Source organism: Heliangelus exortis, chromosome 3 (assembly GCF_036169615.1).
Source record: "Heliangelus exortis chromosome 3, bHelExo1.hap1, whole genome shotgun sequence".
Classification (NCBI taxonomy): Eukaryota; Metazoa; Chordata; class Aves; order Apodiformes; family Trochilidae; genus Heliangelus; species Heliangelus exortis.
The window spans coordinates 19,263,109-19,284,420 of NC_092424.1; the positions used below are offsets into that span (position 1 = coordinate 19,263,109).

Sequence of the window (21,312 nt, forward strand, 5' to 3'; positions counted from 1 at the left end):
TCAATGTAGCTATAAATTTAGCAAAGAATCTGCTTTGTACAGTTTGAAGTACTGTCCCAGGAAGGCTGGAATTGAAAATGGGTCAGAGGGAATATTTCTACCTTGAGTGACAATCATATTGCTACCAATATTACTGCTTTCCTAATTAGATACTTTTGAAATCACAGCATGACTTCATTAACAGAGGACTATTCTTCTTATGAAGTTGAAGTAGGGGAGACTCTTTTTCTTAAAGAGAAACATATGTGACTTTATGAGGTTTTCTTTTTTTTTTTTCTTTTCTTTCTTTTTTTTTTTTTTTTTTCGACATAATGTAGAGGAAATAATTTAACGTGTCTCTAGAATACACCATAGCAGAATTTCAGGAAAAAAGTGCATGGGAGACCTATGTCTGACAACTAGAATGTGAATAACTTTGAGGAGGCCTGAAAATAGAATACTGTTTGCTTTGTCTTGTGGTTTGAAATTTACTTCAGGTTTTTGTGTTTGGGTTTTCTTTTAATTTTATTTTAATAACCCTCTGACTATAATTTATTTCTAAGGTACAGAGATGCTTGGGAGGGGTGGGAAACAAGCAACTTAATGCAATCTATGCAAATAATCTCTACATTTTTTTTCTAACATTACCCTATATGAGACTTCATTCATCAAGGCTAGTCAATTTTTCTGTGATAAAACCTGTTGAGCAACGTAGTCCACAACATTTAGGAATTTAATGCTCTTATTACCGCCAAGGAACTGGTATCAAGCTAGTCCAGTCAGCTTGAAAACTGACTGATGGCTGACACAACCAACCTTCCTGCTTCTTCTATTATTCCTTTAGACACAGACACACAAATTCTAGTTCAAACCAACAAGCTTATCCTGAATATATTTATAAAGGTGAACTCTGCCAGGCAATGGTTAATTACGTACAGTGCTAGGGATATCTTTTGAAGGTATCCTGAACACTGTGACAGACTTATCTGTCACTCAAATTATTTACAATTCTTGGAGTTTAGAGGGCAGACAGATGTTTATTTTTTCATATGGAATAGCAGCTCTTCCTTTGTACAAAAGAAATGGGCTATGTTGGTACAGATGTGTCGGGCAAATCTTTAGGCTGCTGTTTTTGGGAAATTCCATGTTTGCACCCCAGACACACACCTGCTCACCCAGCTGGCCTTTATGGGTTTGTAGCTCCGTGGCAGCCAGCCTGGTATCTGCTGGTCCTCTTGTTTCTGGGGCTGTTGGAAGAGGTTGGGGCAGGGTAACTCAAGAAATGTGGAGATGTTGTCTGTCCACATAACACCTCCCTTAGAAAACTTTTAAGAGCTTTCAAATTGAACAGAACTATGAGCCCAGCTCTAGTGTTAACCACAGTGTAATCTTTGTTTCTTTTTTTTTTTTTTTTTTTTTTTTTTCTCCCCAGATGGCATGCAGAGCTATAGTAAGGCCTATAATCATCATAGTTTTTCTTCTAATTTTCCTACCCACTTCAAACAATTAGTTTTGAGGATTTTTGGCAAAGTTTACGTGCAGGTCATCCTTCCCTCCTCTTCCCTATTATGTATCTTGAGTTATTCTCAACTCTGTGTTTCTGGGAATGGTGAATGGTGGGCAGTGTATAGATACAACACCTTCAACAGGCACCCAAGGAATGGTGTGAGGGTGTCAAGCTTCCCGTTTCCTTGGGCACTCCAAAGGTTTATGTGCCAGTATAATGAGAATGAATGATGAACTGTTGTTCATTGACAGAGACCTTATGGGTCTCTCTATGCACAAGAGGTTTTGGAAGTTGATAACCTTTGTGCTTTAGGTTTTGTTTTGAATAGATAGAAGAAGAGAAAATAGTTACTGATAGATGTAAAACTGGATGGACAAACACAGATATTAGCCAAGCTCTTGCAGGAAAGATGAAAATCCGAGTTATTTATGCAGTTGGAAACAGAGTTGTGGTATTTTCATTATTTTGGCACATAGTAGGAACTTTTACAGCATCAGGAGATGCTCCTGCTTAGAATTTTAGTCTCTTCTGGTTTTTTCAGGTCCCAGTTAGATGATGGGATATATTGCAACTTTGGTCTGAGTGCTGGCCAAGTGTAAATGGAGGGCCAGATTTCAAACACTGAAACTGAGAAGTCTCTAGGTCACTCTAAACTTGGCTGGAGACAAAGCATGTTAAAGTTGTTTTTTTTTTGGTTTTTTTTTTTTTCTGTTCAAGAGGAAGATAAAATGTCCATAGACAGAACCACTATTACTACTGTATAAGTTATTCACTTCAACACCTTTCTCATATCATATCAAGTTAAGGACTATTTTGTGCGTCTGGTATACATCCAGAACCCCTGTTGTAAAGTCAAGGTTGCACGAGATATCCCAGTTTGCATTAGTAAATGCTATAGCACAGTTTAGACAAGTATCATAAGGCTATGTAAACAGAAACCATACTTTTACGATTATTATTTTTCCAAAGTATATGAAATAAAGATTAAATACTGAACTTTGATTTTCAGATATATTACACGCACACACCCTGTCCTCCCCTTCCCAGCCCCCATCCTAAACAGTAAATTCTTGGGAACCTAAAAGATAAGAGCCTGAAATTTTTAGCTTTTTAAAAATACACTTAAAATAAAGCCAGCTTTAAAAGAAGCCTAAGTACTACGTCTAGTGAAACCATATTAATTCCAGAAGGAGCCTCTGTCTTCCCTGTTTTTTTTAAATTGCATAATATCCACTTTTTAAAAAATGTTTGTCGTCTCAAATATTCCAGCATCTCCACATTATAAGCTCTTGAAGCTGATTTAAAATGTCACTGTGCATTTTTGTAGTGTGATAGAGAGGACAAGTCAGGACTTAAAGACTTAGGTCCTATTCAGAAGTTACCTGCTTGCAAAAACATTTTTCTGAAACAAATAGGAAAGAGCTGGGTGCTCTTATGCACGTGCCTGGGAGATATATGGAAATCACCGTGTTTTGTTCTTCAGAAACAAAAACCATAAAAAAACCAACCGCTCTGGAATTATAAGACGCACACACATTTTCTTTTTTGGAAGGCATTAAAGAGGTGTTTTCATGTGCACCTACGATATGGTGGCTGGAATGGCATTTGGAAGGGCTCCTTAACAATGGTCTCATCAGAGTCCTCATATCTGCTCTGGCTGTAGTGGAGACAGAGTGTTATTTACCCCGGTGTGGTTGTATAGCAACCCCTGGAAGTTACTGGCAGAACTCTGTGTGTTGCTTAGCATTGGCAGCCACTCCAGTCAGTGGCACTGGTGAGAGAGCCCTGTGCTGTGCAAAGCCAGGGAGAGGGAGACTTGCTGAGCAGGGGGGCTGGTGGAGAGAGGAGGCAGAAGGACCGGCCACAACGCAGCTCCTTGCTCCAGTGTGGTGTAAGGAAGGGCACAAAACTGGTCTCTCGGGAGCTCCATCTTTCCCAGGTGTGGGCCTGTGCCAAAATGATTTCATTCAGCCCTAAACTTGTAATGGAAAATCTTGCATGATTACAACTTAATATACCCTAGTCTGTATTTATGGCTGAGTTGGCTGGAGTTAACAGTACCTTTGGAGATATGCTGCTTGCAAAACACGCACCACTAGCCAAAGCATGCCTTTTATCAAGATGGGTTAGGAATATCCAGTGCTTCCTTACAGGCATGTCACTACCCGTAGCTGAATTTAATAACAAGTATATTACTAGATTATTGTAGTGAGGTTTCTACTGGCTTTTTTCTTCATTCTTTTGAATCTATTTACTTAATTTCCTACCGTCAAGAAAAAAACTCGATGAATACTTGCAAAAGAAGGGTCAGATGGCAAGACTGGATTGAAAGGCAATATTTAGGTTCTTAGAATGATGCTCAAAAGAGCCTGTGGGCTTGACTATTGCTACACAGCCCAGTACACTGTAGAGATCCCTGAGCTAAAGCCATGATCGGAAGCTCTGTTAGTGTTGTTGTGTTCTCCCATGGGCTAATTAAAAGGGCTGCCTCTCAGCATACCTAATTAGCTCCATTCCTGCAGCATCCTCAGGGGCAGGGCTAATTAGCGTGGGTGCTTTGCTATACAGACACAGCTACATTGCCTCTGGGATCTCAGCTAGCATCCATGCATGGCATTGCAATGTACCATGTAGACAAGCCAGTTTCCTCAAAGCTACCTCAGGATCTCTGACAGCTGTTTGCTGTGTAGACTTGCCCAGTGCATTAATGAGACCCCAAAAGCTTATGCAGGGAGAAAGGTAGCAACTCAGGATATGGGCCAGAGGGTAACATTTTGGGAGACAGATGTTTTAGGGTGAGTCCCAGGTTCATTTGCATTTACTTTTTGCATCTACTTGTTGCCTTTGGATTAAAGACAGTATTAAAAGTAAGAACCAGCCACAGTGAGGCTAAAAAAATAGGCCTTTTTTGAGATGTAGGAAGCCTGAATCTTATGCTCATTTTTGCTTTTAGAATCTCACCTAAACTTAACAGCTACAAAAGATAGTCCTGAACTAATGAACTGAAGTGTTTTAAAAGCGTATTTTCCCATTGCTGTGGTCAAATAACGATGGCAATGAAGTATCCTTTATGGTTTTACAGACCCTCTTCTTGCTGATGTTGAAGTGCTTTGCAAGCATGAGTAAGCACAGCTTCACATGAGCCCTGTGATCAAGCAATACAATGATTTTCATAGTATGGACAGCAAATCTGAGATGCAAACACCAGCCAAAAATAACCTGCATTTAGTAGAAAGAACACGTTGCCTTTGGTTTAGTTTATTCTTGCACCTCAGAATTTTCTTGTAACAACATTTTTTTTACCATCACTGTTTTAACTCTGATATCAACACTGATATCAGGTGATTGCAGATCCAGTTCAACTGAGCTGACCTGAAGATGCTGCATTGCACTATACAAGAGTTGCAGAAAGGTGGCTTATTATTCACAAAGGGGCTGTACTCTGCAGAGGGCTGAGAAACAGAAGATCCACTGTTCCTGTCTTCTGCTTTCAGTATCAGTAGCAAGCTGCACTGATACCTTCCTTGATAGCCCAGCCTTGAAAGAGAAACAGTACCATTTGTGGTTGCGAATTCCAGCCTCTTCATGGAGTCCTCAGAAGCTCAACACCTCCCAGGAGCTCAGTGGGAAAACTCTTCCTGGCAAGTGGAAAAGATCTGTCAGAGACGGCCCAGTACAACTCTTAATCTTGCTTCACTTTATTCTCATCATTCTAACCACCACAAAGATACATAACATACAGCTACCCAATTTTCTGTCCTTCCCACAAGGAAAGCCTGTGGCTACACCTGCATCATATCTGAACTGATCTTGGGAGTGGTCTGAAGACTGCTGTGCTCTTCATCTCTTAGCTACACGGAGTTCAGGTTGACTATGGGTTCCTCTTTCTCTGGCAAATGATGGTGATGTCCATTTATGAAAAACCCTTTCTTTACTAGGAGGGCAAGCTGGATACATGGAAGTGACATGGCCAGCCAGGGGGAGGTGGCTGCAGGAGTTCCTCTGCAGCTGTGTCTGCTCCTCAGTGCCTCGAAATGCACACATCAGCCCAGAATGCATACCAGCAGGTAAAAAAATCTAGACAGTCCCTAACTATATGCTAAAATTCAGCCTCAAGGATTAACATTACCTAAAATAGAGAGCAGGGATACCCTCTGCTTCTCTCACTTCCAACAGGGAGAAGTACTGTGAGCAATGCTGAGCCTTTGCACCATTTCTCTAGTTGTGCAGGCAGGAGAGGAGTATCTCACAGCCAGATCACCCTGTGGCTGGTTCCACAACCACTGCCAAAAGCAACAACCTACCTACCCCCACCGTGGGGCAAAAAGAGCCCATCTTTCCTGCCTCACCACCTTGATCAGTTGTAGTTGTTAGGCATAGAAGGTGAGCTTTCAGACAAGAGGTGAGCGAGACCATGTGTATGGTTCCCCCTTACTGAAATCCTGGAAACATTCTTTCTTGAACTATGTGTAAAAGAAATTAGAGATTTAAAAAAGGCAAAGAGGAACAAGAGACAATAAGATATGTGTCTCAGCAAGACTTCCACAGAGAAGCCTCGACATGTGTACAAGGTGAAAAAGAATAACAGGATGACTTCAGCATTGGCTTGTGATGGGCATGGGAGGGCTCTTTTCATCACAGCCTGGCAGAGAGACGCATAGCTCCAGAAGAGTGTGGAAGTACAGATCCTTACTTCAGAAATATAAATCCTCTTTTAATAAGTGACTGAAAGTGTAGGAGTTCCTTAAGAAAGTCATCTTTCTTGGTTCTCGTTTATTTAACTCTTTCCTTGCCTGATGGAATGCTGCTCTTGCTTTCATTTTCCTGCTTTGCTGAATCACCTGTGTGTTTTTGGGAGCGAGTGATTGAGCAGTATTACCTTACACAAAGGGTCAAAAATCAACACCAAGACTTGCTCCAGAAAATTGCTGAAAGTTAGGGAAGTTGGAGAGTTTTTAGTGGCCTCATGATCCCAGGCTGAAACAACAGCAGGGTAGGGCTACTGCTTTTAAAGGAGAAGGCACCCACATTCTTGCACAATGTGATTTTATCCTACCCCTGCCCCCCCCAGGCTTAAGTTCCAGTAACAGATTAATCTTGCCTATCTTGAGCAATGTGTCTGGTCACCTAAGCCCTGTTAAAGTCAGTGAGGCTAAATAAGCATGTCCAGAGGGCAATTCATCCCACCTGTGTTAATTTGGGGAGGTGGTGATGGTGGAAATAAGTGCCCCTGGGAAGGGCCTGCCTACTCTAGTTGACCACACAGGGAGCCCAGACAGCTTTCTGGGACTGCTTTTTGTCCATGGCAAAAGTCTGAGTAATGCAGTGCTGCCTATGGTTTTGATTTGGTGGAAGCAAGGAAATACTGGAGAGCACATGAAAGAAACTGTTCTCAGGCTGAAGCCCTGAACGTTAACCAGGCAAAACAAAAGTGTAAGTAAGGGTTCACACCTTTGAATAAAGGAGACAGATAAGAAAGAGGCTAGTAATTTAAATGTGCTTGTAGGTGAACAATTGCTAGCAGGATCTGAGCCTAAGACATAAAGTCAGTATTTGCATGCTGGTTTTGGTCTGTTATTGTTGAAGCTGTGATCAGGTTTAGAAGTTATAATAATTTACAGGGAGTATGATATCCTTGAAAATGATTTTGCAACACAGATAAAACATAATGAATCACCTAGTGCCATAATGCAAAATTTTCCACTCCCCTCCTTATGTTCTGTTCTGACATCTGTACTCCACCAGCATAAACAAAACAAATGGGTTTTGATTTACTTTGTGCAACAGAAGTCAAGGCTAATTTTCATAGAAATATTTAATTTAGTATTGAGATAAGACTGAACAAGCCAGATTCAGACCGACAATTTTATCACTGTAGTCTAGTGTATAACTCTTGTTGAAATGATGCTCACTCTGAGTAAAAAGCAGGTAGACTAGCAGAGGCAAGAGATTTCCCAGCCTAATAAATCCCAGAGGATTCTAGTCTGGGCATACTTCATATCTGTGCAATCTGAGTGAGGCTGGCAAGTGTGTCTTGCTCTCTCCTAGGTCTCTCCTGCTGTTGGAGCCAGCACCCAGCCAAAGGTGCTCAGCACCCAGCAAGGCTGAGTCTGCTGGGCTCTGAGACAGTGCAAGGATTCTGGTGAGAAGAAAAAGACTCGTGAGAGCAACTCGATTCTGTGCTTGTCCATAAGTGGGTTTCTCTGCTGAGCTTAGCAAAACTGTCCTTAGCACGTGTGTGTGTGGGGGAAGGCAGAGAGTTGTTCCTCTATACGACCTCACTTTGTGTAAAGACACAACCAGAGCAGTGATTTCTCTCTCCCTTCCATCTTTGCAAATTTCTGGAATCTCACTGAGGAAAAAAAAAAATCTAGTTTATGTGAAGGAGCAAATTTAAATAGCAAGCAAGCTAGCAAAAAGTTTCTTGCTGAAACTTGAAGCCACACTGAAACTTCAGGGATAATGTCCCAGAATTGTTTCCCTGCCGTTCATCTTCATTGACATGTGCCTAACAGGGATGACCCTGGCATGGGACATATATTTTGGTTCAGACAGCAAATCCTTCCTGTACCCTCTCCCTACTTTGCTCATCGTGGCAGAGGAAAAATGAGGGCATGTTTGTAAAGGTGCTGTTTGCTTCCTTGGCCCGTGGTGCTGGCTGGCTGACTCATAAGCCTAACATTGATAACATCAGCTGGCAGTTATTTAAACCTGAGGTTTCAGGTTAAGGAGTAACAATGAATGCAAATCTAGCTGGTGAGTGACTGTTTGTAATGCACACGTGTGTTAGGGCATGAAAATTTATAAAGATGGTTGCCACAAAGCCCTATAATGTTCAAATGTAAGGCACTATAAAGGGTCCTAGGGTCTATAGGGACCTCCTAGGGTGTATGTCCATTTTGATGGTGTGGAGGTGTTCCTGCTTCTCAGGTACCCCTCAAAAAACTGCATCTGGTCCCTGGGCTCAACAAAGAGGATGCCTATCATTTGGAACCACCACTTGTTAATGACAGAGGATTGCTGGCAACTTGTGCTGCCTGGTGAAAGATGAGGGTATTGTACGGTAGTTTAAAAAGACATTAGTGTTGCCTAAGTACAAGTAATTAGTTAAGCTGTGCCTGGGAATGTTCCCATGCACTGGGAAGTGGTCATCTCTGCCTGTGACTCACTGCCTGCCTCTCTGGACACGGGGCATCCCAGAGGCCATCCCAATAGGCAGGTTGCAGGCAGCCACCACTTTCACAGGCTAAGAGAGGTGGGCCATTTGCAGGACAGCTGGCCACAGTTCTCAGGAATATCCACAGACTGATTTCATCATCTCATTCTTTCAACGCAGCATCAACTATGAGTCTGTCAGAAATGTTTCAGTTTAGAAAATGTCTTTTTTTATTCTTAGTGAAAAATGGCCATTTCACCCCCAAGGAGATATTTTTTTTTAAAATTCCCCACCTTGTGGATGGGCAGGTGGCTTCATATTTCCTGGCCTCTCACTCCCATTCCTGTACTGCTGGAAGAACTGCATTGCTCCTGCCGATTTACTCCTTTGTGGTGTTGCTGGTAGTAACTGATACAGACTCCTGGGTGAGAAAGCTCTCGCTGAGCCCTGGGCTGAAACAGTGAAACACCAGTGAATGAACCAAGTAAGCCAGCAGCAGACAGGGACTGTCTTTAATTTTTTGTGGTTTCCTACAGTGGCGACAGGAAATGGAAGAGCCTCTGGGCTACATCATCGCTTTTCCTCTTCTTATCTCTACGGCAAAGTCTGTTTCTGCTTGCAACAGTTGTCCACCCCCCACCTCTTCCTTGCCTCCAGGAGCTTAGATATGCATATTTTCACTGGGAAGCCTGAGAGAATGTAGCCTAGATTATATTAATATAGGTGCCAAGACCTTAATATACTTTTGACATTTATTTTTTGGTGTGTGTAGAAAATCAATCCATAATACTTTTGTTAATAATGTTATTGTGGACAAGAAAAGAATAATTGATTTCATATGAAGTCTGTTCATATGAATAGACCTTCTTCTGAGTTTGGGATTTGTTGGATTACATCAACATGACAGAGCTGATTTCATTGTGTTAGTTGTATTGTTGAATGGTGTTGTATAGTCATTCAGGAAGAGGAGAGGCACTTTGATCACATCACCATATATTAGTACCTTTAGGCTTAGTCTTTACTGGGGATATTAAATTAAACTACTTAAAATCATGGAAACATTTGAGAACAAGGCATCCACACACATTAAAACACCCCAGAACAATTTACAAATAGTTCAATTAGTATTTGGAGTAGCTTACCTTTAGCACATTTAATAGCCAGTTCAGTGTTTGAAACCAAGCTAGTTAAGTGCCCGAGTGGACACAGGAATTAATTTGAATCACCTAATTTCCCATTGTGTGCTCACAGTTCATCAGAGGCCTCATGAAAGACTCATAATTCCCAGGAATAGGAAATTCTTAGAAAAAGCTGCAGGTGAATATTGGAAATGGTAGGATAAAACTTAGACTTCAGCAGGTCTTGTATAAACAACTTCTGTTCAGTGATTCAATTACAAACTGTTAGTTCTTGTTGTGTAAGTATGACCCAACTGAGATATAAAAGTGGAGTTATTTTTCTGAGACCCCATCCCACTGTATCTCACAGCTGTGTCTTTTTCTGTTCCAGTGTGGATTTGGACAACCAGATATAGTTACCATAAAGACTTCCCTCTCTAGCTGCTAGCTGTAACCTTGCAAAGTCTCTGTGAAGTGGTGTAGGTTCCTGTGTGCAGTTGAATCTCTAGAGTTCCTCTGTGTTACTTACTTTATAATATATATTCAAAGCATTTTCAGGTGTTTTTTAAAAAATGAGTTTGCTAGTGTCACCCTGCAGGAAAATAAATCACAACACTTGAAAGTCTCTCATGGAAGTTCATTGCATCTTCTTTGAAAATGAAATGCTTAATCTGGTTTTAAAACCTGTGAGGAAAACCCCTTCCCATGGATTTCACAGAACTTTTGCTATCCTCAGTCTGCATAATGACTAAGGGGGAAATGCTTTAAGGACCCACAGGTCATCAAAGCTACTTATCCAAATAAAGATCAATTTTATGTGGAATAAGTGATTAGAACAATGTGTTCAACTCAGGTGCTTTGAACAAGTTAAATTATGCTTTCTTCCCCCTGCAGCATCAAAGAGCTGTGCTGTAACCATTGCTTCCTCTTCCCAAGTGTTTTGTTCTGGTTTTGTGCAGAGTGCAATTGGTAGAGAATTTTTTGGGTAGCCCATGTTTACTTCATAGGAGTTAAGGTTGTGTACAAAGTTAGTTTCATTCTGTTCTGTGAGACAGTGGCAGCAGCATAAACCACCAGCAGTTTATTCATGTTGGGTTTACTGGTGCTGTGTAAATGTGTCCAGATAAGAAAAAGAGTTCCCTAAACCTGGAGACACGTTTTCCCCAAGATTTATGACAACTTAGTTTTCTATTTATGCACAGCCTAGCATTCATTGCAGAAAAAGAAGAGGAGGAGCCAGGACACGTGAGTTTGGTGGTTGTCTGGATTGACAGATACTTTATGTTCTTGTAAGCCTAATTTCTAAACCAGAGAAAACTGCAGACATTTGGATAAACAAGTTATTATATCTAAAGTTTCATTAATTTGTGCCTCTGTTGCAACTACCTTTGCATGCACTTCTAAAACATGGCTGCTATCTCCTTCTCAAGAGTTCCTTCTAACAGAAATTCCCTCAAGAAGTGAGTCAGTAAAATATTTACAAAAAACACCCCTAAATGCCCACTATGTCATGGTGTATAAATACTGTTGCTCAATGTCCATTTGACAGACTTTTTCTTGGCCTTTTATTGCAATCTCTTAGAAATTGGATTTAAAAAACTCCCTATCATGGTCTTTGTGTGACTTTCCTGTGCAATCAGCAATGAATGGTGATGATTTCTGAAGCAAAATTTTCAAACTCTTTGAAATCATATTTAGTACTAATTTTTTCAGGTTTTTTTACTGCCAGTAAGACAGTTACTTCTTGCATTTGAGTGGATACACACAGAGCTTGTATCCATTCACCAGCAAATAATATTGCTTCATGGACTGTGTTTTTTCTTATTCCAGTTCTTGGACAGGAAGAATTTCTCTGTGTGGGTTTTAGCCTTTTAAATCACTTGTTTTCTTCATTGAAGGCCAATCCTGAAAATCTTGCTGTTTATTCCCTTGTCCTGGCTGGCAGGGATGATAAAACCAGGCGCACAGCTGTTTATATGTTTAAAATGGGAAAAAAATAATTTCATCTTGAATAAAGCTTAATCCCCTCTAAGACTGCTACTAGACTTTCCCCAGTACTGGTTAGAACTTTCAGTGTAATGGTAGGGCTGTTGTGGTAGTGTGGGACCAGCCTCTGGACAGGCACTCTCCATCCCCAGTGGGACCAGCTCCTTTTTCTGCTGCCATGTTGGGTGCAGGAGGGTCTGGGAAGAGAAGGAAAGGGCATCTGATCAAGGAGAAAACAGGAGTCAAGTAGCACATGACAGAACTGAACTTGGTCCAGTAGCAGAAATGTGAACCAGAAGACTCTCCTAAACTCTCTGCCAATGCTGTTTCCAGGCGTGGGAGCTCAGGTGCAGGCAGAGTCCGTTCTCTACAAGGGGCTAGAGTACGTTTGCCCGTAATAGTTAAAAGAGAAATAGGTGCTAAGAAAACTCTGCAAGAAAGAAGTCAGGTGGGCAAGGATGACCTAGATGAAAAATGGACTTGTTGATTGGACACCAGTAAAGCAGAATGTTACATAGAACTGTGAATGCTGCCAAAAACAAGAAAGAGTGCAGTTTTAATAACAGAATACAACTGCATTGTGTTTAGCAGATGTCTGCTATAGTATTTATACTGCCACCTGCATGGTTTGCCTCCAACGTAAAATCTGAGAAGAGATGAAAGGATGGTGCCAATAAGTGCTCTTTTTAAGGAAAGTAAGACTAATACTTATTTACTTAACTCTATTTATTGTAGTGTCCAAAATGCATTGCAAGAAGAGCTGAGACAAAAGAATAAATCCAACCTTTGAGCCTACGGGATTAAAATCATGTTGCTTTTGACCTTTCTGACTCCTCAGCATACATGTTACACCAGTGAGCACAATGACTGACCAAATCCTACCACTACCCAGTGTAGTGGTGACTTCTGCTGACCTGAGTCAAGTTTCTGTAGGAATGCACCTCATCACATTTTGTCTTAAGATTTAATGTTAACTTTCAAGGTCAGCTTCAGTAGCATCACTTGACAAATGACAGGAACCAAATCTTATCCAGGGATATAAAATATTCAGGTATCAACACTGAATTTTGACCACTGTTTCTATCTGCTCATGTGACCTACACTAATGCCAAGTGACTACCATATGCTCTGCCTGCAAGTGCTGTAGTTGGCTCCTAATGATTCTTCTAGATTGTGAAATGATTTATTAAGATATGATCCATATCAGAGAGATTACAGATCAGAAGTAGTGTGATAAAAACATTTGGCAGGCCACGTTTGTTTGAAGTTATGCTAAGAGATGAAAAGAATGTTCTAGAAAAAAAAAAGTTACTGTAATGAGTAAAATATTTTTCTTCATAAGCATTTCTAAGAACTTTTCCTAAAATATCCATTTTACCTCTTCAGAGATTTAAGGAATTACATAAACTCCTGAGTATTTTGCCTTACAGCAAATCCTACAGCACTGTCAAATGAATTTTCAAGAAAATCCTTGCTGTTTTTCTGTATCTCATTGTACATCAAGGTGATAGCTGGCATGCTATATTTCAACCAGATAGTTTGCTCTCTAAGGAGTTATGCTGATATGAAGTTAAAACTGTAGTAAAACCTTATAACCTTACTAATAACTTAGTCTGTATAATTCCTCAGTCTCACAAACTCACCAAAATTTGGGTGGCAGGAAGGCCACCTAAATTTTAAAGAGTTCTGAGTTATTTCAAGGTATTTACACAAGTGCAGCTAAACTTGTGTTGCCTCAACTCAATGCAACAAGCCTTGGACCATGTGGTCTTGATTTAAAAGACTTCTACAGTTCATCAAGAAGTCAAGGCTTTGGCTGTGTCTTCAGGTGCCTGCTTAGGTATTATTTGCACACCTCTACAGAAGAACAACAGGTCTGTATAGAGAAGTATGTAAATGTTAGTATTATGGTTATTAATTATGTTGTCCTGATTGACACAATCTGTTAAATTTTTAATTTTACTGTTGAACAAATTTATGATCTATACTTGTGGGGTCTCCTTTTCCACAGTATCTGAAGACCTCTCATTTATTTAAAACATCCTGTGAAGGAGGACATGGGACTGTCCTGATTTCATGGGACAAACTGAGACTTGATGCTGCACCAAGACCCAAGTTTTCACCCCATGTGAGGGACCCTGGTGGTCAGCTTGCTGTGTGCTGCCAAGCTGTGCCTGGCACTGCCCTGGGGTCTCTGTGCTGAGACAGCATCAATGGGTGGTAGATGAGCCCTGTGGCTTCATGGGGGCCACTGGCTTTTATGATACCTGTGGAGAAGCTTTGGCCCATCCATTTGCACTCTCATGGCACTGTGTGAACTCAGAATTAATCTGGGTATCCATCTCTGCTGGAGGAAAGCCTGTGGTGTTGTGTGAGGCTTACAAAACTGGGTTTCATTCAGGCTTGCAGCAAGGCTGGGACAGTGCAGGGCTTTGTGGGCTGCCTGCCCCCGTGGGCTGAGAGGGTCTGGTGTGCCTTCTCCTGCAGCTGCTGGTGGCTTTCAAAGGAGTACAATTCCTGCCAGTGCCACTCTCATGTCCTCACCTTGCCCTGGGGAAGCAGGACTGGGCTGGCTGCTGCCATTGCTCCTGCCTCCTGAGTGAGGCATCATCCATCTCAACAGACCTTGGTTTAATTTGGGTGTTTACAGATCATACCCTCTACTTAATAATGCCTCCGTGGCAGCTGTTTTGTCCAGATATCATCACGGTGTAAATGTTTTCACCCAAAGATCCTTAGATACCTACTAATACGGTGCACTTTCTCACGTGTTTGCTGATTGCTATTTGTTTACCCAAGAAAAATGCTGAATTCATAAGGTATATTTTTCCCCCCTCTACTCTTGTTTCAGGGTAATGTTTAATTCACTACTTGAAACAGCTTTTCAGTCTCTTCACTCTAATAAATTACGAAACTGAAAGGAATGGAACTGAGCTCCTTTAGCTTAAATTTGCTGAGCTTTTGTTTTGAGGTTGAACAGTGAATCTTAGAAAGCTTGTTTTTCATTTGTCCTGAAACCTTGCCCCTCCTGCCTCCCCCTTTTCATGCCAAAGAAAGGTAACCAGAGACAGCTGGGGGCTCTCTTTCTGCCTCCCTTCAATGGAAGCCTCTTCTGAAAGCCTCTTTTATGTACCTGCAAAGACCCTGCTCTGCTAACCGCTGCGGCCCGAGGTTCTCAAAGGTTGAATAGGTTTTCATTGCCTGCATTTCTGGTCTGAAGCAGACTGAGAGAAATGAGTGTTAAGTAAACGTGGTAGCAGCCCTGCCAGCGTCAGCATTCCAGCCCGCAGCGCCGCTCCGGACCGGGACACCGCTGGCCCAGCTTCTGCACATCCAGCTGTCGAGGGGGTGTGTGTGTGTTGTGTGTGTGTTGTGTTTTAGTTGTTAGCAGTTGAAAAGAAGAGGGATGCGAGGCAAAGCAAGGAGTGGCGAGTTTTTATGAGGCTGTTTATTCTTCTATAACAAGTGTGTGGTGCCTTATTGATGTTGAATGGGAATTTAATACAGTGATAAAGTAAAACTGTAAATTTACCAAGTCTGCTTTCAGTCGCCTTTGTTCTGAACCTCTTAGCATCTGCTGAAAATGTGTTCAACAGCACTCAAACATTTCTGTGAAATAATATGTAAGCCTATTCAGCACCACAGAAGTCAGTGTTTGCAGGCTTTTAAGCCAAAATGGAGTTTTGTTTTCCAGTTTCTATCAGGAGCATTTTACAAATATTCTGTTGCGGTTTAAAGATGAAGATTTAGGATACAAAGGTAGTTGATAACAGAGGTTTTTGGATTTGGTGTTTTTATTAGGGCAAGCTCCAAAACACTCAAATGCTGAGCTTACAGTGGAAGTTACACCTGGAAGGGCTGTGCATTCAGAACATGCTGATATCAATGTCAAAGCATTGTCTGTTGCAGCAGGCAAAAGAACCTGAGCTGTGTGAATCAGGGCTTTGTTTCCACAAACACCTAGGCATTGTATATACAGGAAAGCTTCCCCCTTCTACCAAAAATAACCCTATTCCTTACCACACGTAGGCACTCTTACTCCAGTTCCAGACCTGCCAAGTGAAGAGAATTTTATTGACGAACGGGAACATGCATTCAAGAAGTTCTCTTGTTGTATATGTAGTTCGGGCTTTGCAGATCTTTCCAGTTGCTGCCCTGTGAGCTGGAGGTTGCTCCCCTCCCAGCTGCTTGTTCCAGCTCTTTTGCTGGGTAATACCAATCCCTTAAGTCTGTCATGGAGCTGACTTGGACCCTACTCCCCTTTCTGTTTCACTCCCAGTGAGATGGTAGTTGTAGTGGCATTGAGGGCATCTTGAATCATGTCAACATTACCTGGTTAAGGTACTTAACGTGGATGATCTAATGGTGGCCAGAGTAGTTCTGTGATGTTAGTGTTGAATTTTCAGCCTAATGTGTGATGTTAGGAATGAAAAGGACAAGCAAAAAAGCTTGTGGCTGGATCCTCAGTGGAAGTGTAACAATAGAAATGGGAGCTGTGAGGAGCTGCTAATGTAATACATATGTTCTGCATCAGTAGGGTGCCACTCGTGACCTATGGCAGACACAAGGGCAGACACTGCAAAGGGTCCTGCAGTGGAGATGGCAGCAGGACAGCAAGCAGCCTCACCAAGCCCCAGGCCAGTGCAGCTCCAGTGCACCCCACAGCATCACAGCTCCTGGAACCAGAGTGCAGCTACATGCTGGTGGGCTTCTGGATGCCCAGAAGCATAAGCTGAGGAGTAGCTTATCCAGATAATTTTCAGCATGAATTCCCACAGCATCTGAAGTCACATTTACAAAAATATGTGTGTAGAGCTGCCACTCTTCAACTTTTTGGTCTCTTAGGAAAACCGACATACTGACTTCAGAGTGACTGCTGATGAACAACGCACCAACCTCTTGGAAATGGGCTGTAAAGCATCTTTAGAAGGGCATCTTCTCTGTACAGTCAGAACGGGGCCCAATGCACCTTTGACTGAAGGTAAAGGCAGTCATTAAGTCCTTGAAAATGAAGATCCTTTTCCCCTTTTTTTCCCCCTTTTTGTTGTTGCAACTATGTGTTGCCATGTCATTCTTTTTTTTTTTTACTCCTAAATGATGGTACTGTGTTATTTGAATAGTAATTATTTTCGGGTTTGTATGTAGCTGTTTGTCAGTTTATTGAAATGAACTGCCATCCCAGCACCCTGATCAAAGCAAAAACCGTGAAATCCCACGTGTTGCACTTTTGAGAGCATCAACAATGAAGCTAACCTTTCACCCTCGACTTTCTTTTAACCCTAATTTTGAAAGACAGTAGCAAACAATTTAGCTAACTTCTTAAGTGAAAGAATATTCAAACTAGCTCGATTGTAATGCAGCGTCCTTTTCAAGTGAATGGAAGATCTCAGAGTAATGCATACAAATACAGAGGCTGGGTAAGTTCATTACTTTGGAGTTTCTGGGGCGGCAATAGTAGTGAAATGGTTAAAAGGTTGGCTTTAAAGTGGTCACAATTAGGCTTCAAAGTTAACACCCCACCCCACTGAGATGAATGGGAGCAGTTGACATTTCTTAGTGCTATTGTTTCAGTCTGGCTTGCTATAGCTTCTAAAATAAGACAACAGTACATCTGTTTACATTCTGCTTCCGCAAACCCAGATGGGCTAAACTTCATTGTTTTTTAAGTGGAAGCTTAGATTCTGGAGAATACAGCAATATCCACGGGGTATCTGTAGGAAGAAGAGCTGAAAGCCGCCTTAATCACAGACATCTCCCCCTGCCCTGTAAACTTCTATTGTCCCAGGACAAATCTGTAAACCACTGGGGAGAAAAATAAAGTCATGTACATTTGAAGTACTTTTTCCTTACTACATGACATGCACACAATAGCTTCTCAACAAGTCCCTAGCGTGCAAATTTTCCTAAATGGTTGGAGGGGGTTGAACTTTTCCTCTTTTAGTAGGTAGTGTGTTCTGGAAAAGAAGGTAAAGGTCCGACTTTTAGTGGATGTGGTAGCTTCCCTTAACCTCTCCTAGCAGAAAAACTTCTTCCCTCTCTAGGCAAGACAGAGTTTCACCCAGGGGTGTTTGAGACCATGTGTTACTTGCTGTATTCACACGAGTAATCTTTTAATTTACTTCTGAGAGTGATATAAGAAGAAATAAGGTTCTCAAGAGGTACGTCTTGCATTTTTCTGATACTTTAACAGGGCAGCTCTGCTAACTGCAGTAAGATCTTAGGAGCTGGAATGGATTAGTAAAGGTGCAAGTAGGGCCAGGATTTGTAGCAGATGGTCTCTATTACCCCATGCCTCAGTTTGTGTAGGGAGTACACAGTGTCCTCTCTGACTTTTGTTGAGGGGTCTGCACAGTGGCAAACTGCCCTCAGTAGCAGCCAGAACCCTATGAGAGCTTCTCTGATAAAGGGAGCCCATTAGATATGCTCAGGCTGTAGATTGAAACCAGCTGTGAATCTGTCGGAAAGATTTTCCTCATTGTGCTTTCATCAGGGTGGAATGTTTGTGGCTCGTTCTGCATATATATGTATTTTGGGCTTCACTGCTCTGACTTTGCAAGTCCTGGAGTTTGCCAGTGATAAGAGCTCTCATGCATAGATGCTTCTTTTGTACGCGGGCACCCAGAGACCCCACCTGCCTTTAGCCTGTGGACAGCAGAGCTTATGCTTCGGAAGTGACATCGTGGTTGCTTCCAAATGGTGTCTCCCAGATTTCAACCCCTGGTGACTCCTATGGTGAAGGCAAGCATGCCATCTGTGGTTTGAGCTTGTGAGGCTTGTCTCCTGCCCAGCTTCAAGCAGCATCTTCACCCGAGTATAAAATAAAGCAGCCCTGAGATTAGACTGTCCTCCAGTTTGAGAAAAATGTGAGCGTTTCAAGAGCATAACCTTGCTCCCCTCTTCAGTTCCTGTGCTAAGTGGGGGAGTGCAGCAGCCTGGTCTGTATGAAGGAAATATGTGAGAAAACCCAAGAGGAGTATTTATTTTGAAAAAATATCTCATGAGTTTACCTTTCTATTTAAAAGCATTGCTTTACAAGTAAAATAATGTTAAATCATGCTGGTAAAAACACAGTTCCAGTGTGATAGAACTCCTGCAGTGTGCAGCATGAACCACTCACTCCAGCTACAGGAGGAAGGGCATGTTATTTAACCAAACAATGTTAGAAAACAGCATCCAAATTTGTATTTCGTGTATGTATTTCTTGTATGTGTTTCTACTTTCCTTTTCCCCAGTCCTCTCCTGACTGTGGATCTCTATAGTATTATGCAGACGCGAGTTACATCTTGCTCATCTTGAGAAAGAAAGTAGATATCCTATTAAACCTTTCAAAGTTAAAGTGACTGCTGCAAGATTACAGCATGTCAATGGCAGAGCTTAAAAAAGAAGTCAGGAAACCTGTTGGCCAGTTCTGGGTATTAACTAGCAAACAGACCTGCTCCCCTGTATGGCAATAATATTTTAACAACTACCTGTTCAAAAGCCTAAGATTTGCAGGCTCCCCTATCACAGAGACTTTTCTGAATAGACCTGAAGAAAATATCATTATAGCTTCTCTGCTGCTTGCACCCTAACCTGCTTTTTGCCTCCTATTCAAAGCAGATTTTTATAACAGATTTATCTTTTAGGGAATATGAAATACCGGAGATTCCAAGAGACAAATCTTGACAGGGCAGAAATCTGCCATTACAATGCAATTTCTGAAAAATTAATTATGTTATGAGAAAAAAAAAAATCTTTAACATTGTGCTGTTTTATTTTTCTTTCTGGAAAGAAAATGGAGCCTTCAATTTTGAGACTACTTGGTTTTGGGTAAATTCTTGATTTCCCTTTTGTGGTGTATTTCTTTACTCGATTTATGGTTTGCATGCCTACTGCTCCCAGTCTCTTTGCTGGTCTGAGCTTGTTGCCAGCTGGTATTTGCCACTAAGCAGCTGAATCCTACTTCTCTTTGAGCAGCCTGGTACGTTATGGCAGTCATTATCCTGTAGAAGAGGATGTGGGATGCAGATGGTCACTACTGTAGGTCTCCTGAAAAATGCAATAGGAAACGAGTCCAGCAAATTGAAACAGGTTTTTTTCCCCAGTACAGAAATCTGGAAGCTTGAATTTTCTTCCCCAAAAAACCCAAAGTTTTATTTTTCATTGAAAATACTTAAAAAAAACCCATATATTTAGGTATTCATCTTGGTTTAGGAAAAAAAATGTTGAAGTATTGTGAATGATTACATTCCCTTTTTTCCAGCTTTACTTATAATTGTGATGTACAAAGATTTAAATTTTTTTTCCCATTTCTTTCTCTCTTTCCTTTTTCCATTCTAGACAATGAAAATAATTTGATCTAACTGCTTTTACATTGTGGTCTGTGGACCAGAGCTGGCTTGTAAAACTTTTTCTTTCAGTGGTTTTATTGTTCAAGAACTGGTGCTTCCTGTTACTTCTGGCCATGCCTTTTGATTTTGTGAATGAGTATGCTTAAAGAAAAGAATACTAATAAAGTGTATACCTTTTGAACAGCTTTGTACGTTTTCATTACAAGTGACAAAAGAACTGGAGAGGTTGAAACTGCTCTGAAAGATGGAGTGAACTGAAGAAAGACAGAAATGGCAGCAAACAATAAGAGGAATCTGGGACTGCTTAACTTCAGACATTCAGTAAGGAAGAGGAAACAGCACAGGTAAAACATAACACAGTATTAGGGTCTTACAACACATATTTTAAACTTGATGGCCTAGGAGCAGTGTTTGAGGTCGCTGCTCAATGAACTGAAAGTCAGCAGTGTTCTGGTTCATAGTGGGAATTAACAAACCAAGTAGTGATCAATTACAGCTTAACTTGATAAGTGAGAACTGCATCATCTTAGCTGCTGCATCATTCTGAGTATTTTTGTTTTCATGTTGCTTGTTGTGGTTTTACTGTTCTAATGCATAATTTTTGTGTAGTATGAATGTTGTGTACGTGACTAGGTTCACTTCTTACTGGGATATGGGCCAAGATTTTCAAAGTGAATGCTTGTTTTCAATGCCTCCTTTTTTTAAGGGTCCAAACCTAAGAAATTTTAGAGTAGAGTACCTTGAAAGGAGTGCAGAGCATACATCTTCAAAAACCGAGTTTTCTGTGTGGTGTGTCAATATGGCACAGAAAAACAACACAAGAAAATAAAGATGCACTCATAATCCTTGTTCAGTCTTCATCATTTCAGTGTCTGGTCTTTGGTTTGCTGAATTGAGGCAGCATATTTGGGTATTGCTGTGCTGGAACCTGGAATGTGTATCCTGCTGTGATCCAGGCTAAAGTAAGCAAAGCTGTGCAGTGTGACAGCACCCTGACTCTGCACTTCTCTTCTGTAATATCATAATTGCTTTAGGGCTTTGTCTTCAATTCAGATGTGTTTTTCTGCTAAGATGGTGGCAAGATCAGTGCTGACCATTCCATATGGGGAGTAGATGTCATAACTACAGAATATGTATTATAATGCATAAATAACCTACATATTCCATCTTTCTGTCCATTCTGTGGGTGAATCTACCTAACGTGAGGACACCCTTTTAAAAAGGACAGCATGAGCA

The 21,312-nt window shown here is 41.3% G+C and overlaps 1 long non-coding RNA gene across 3 annotated transcripts in view; it reads left to right on the top strand.

The window, feature by feature from the left end:
• LOC139794224 (uncharacterized) overlaps positions 1–16,726 on the top strand; it is a 28,554-nt gene extending 11,828 nt beyond the window's left edge. For all 3 annotated transcript variants that reach the window (XR_011725033.1, XR_011725035.1, XR_011725034.1), the window contains exon 4: positions 16,592–16,726. This is a non-coding gene — a long non-coding RNA (uncharacterized lncRNA). The remainder of the gene's footprint in view (positions 1–16,591) is intronic.
• Positions 16,727–21,312: the final 4,586 nt, after the last annotated feature.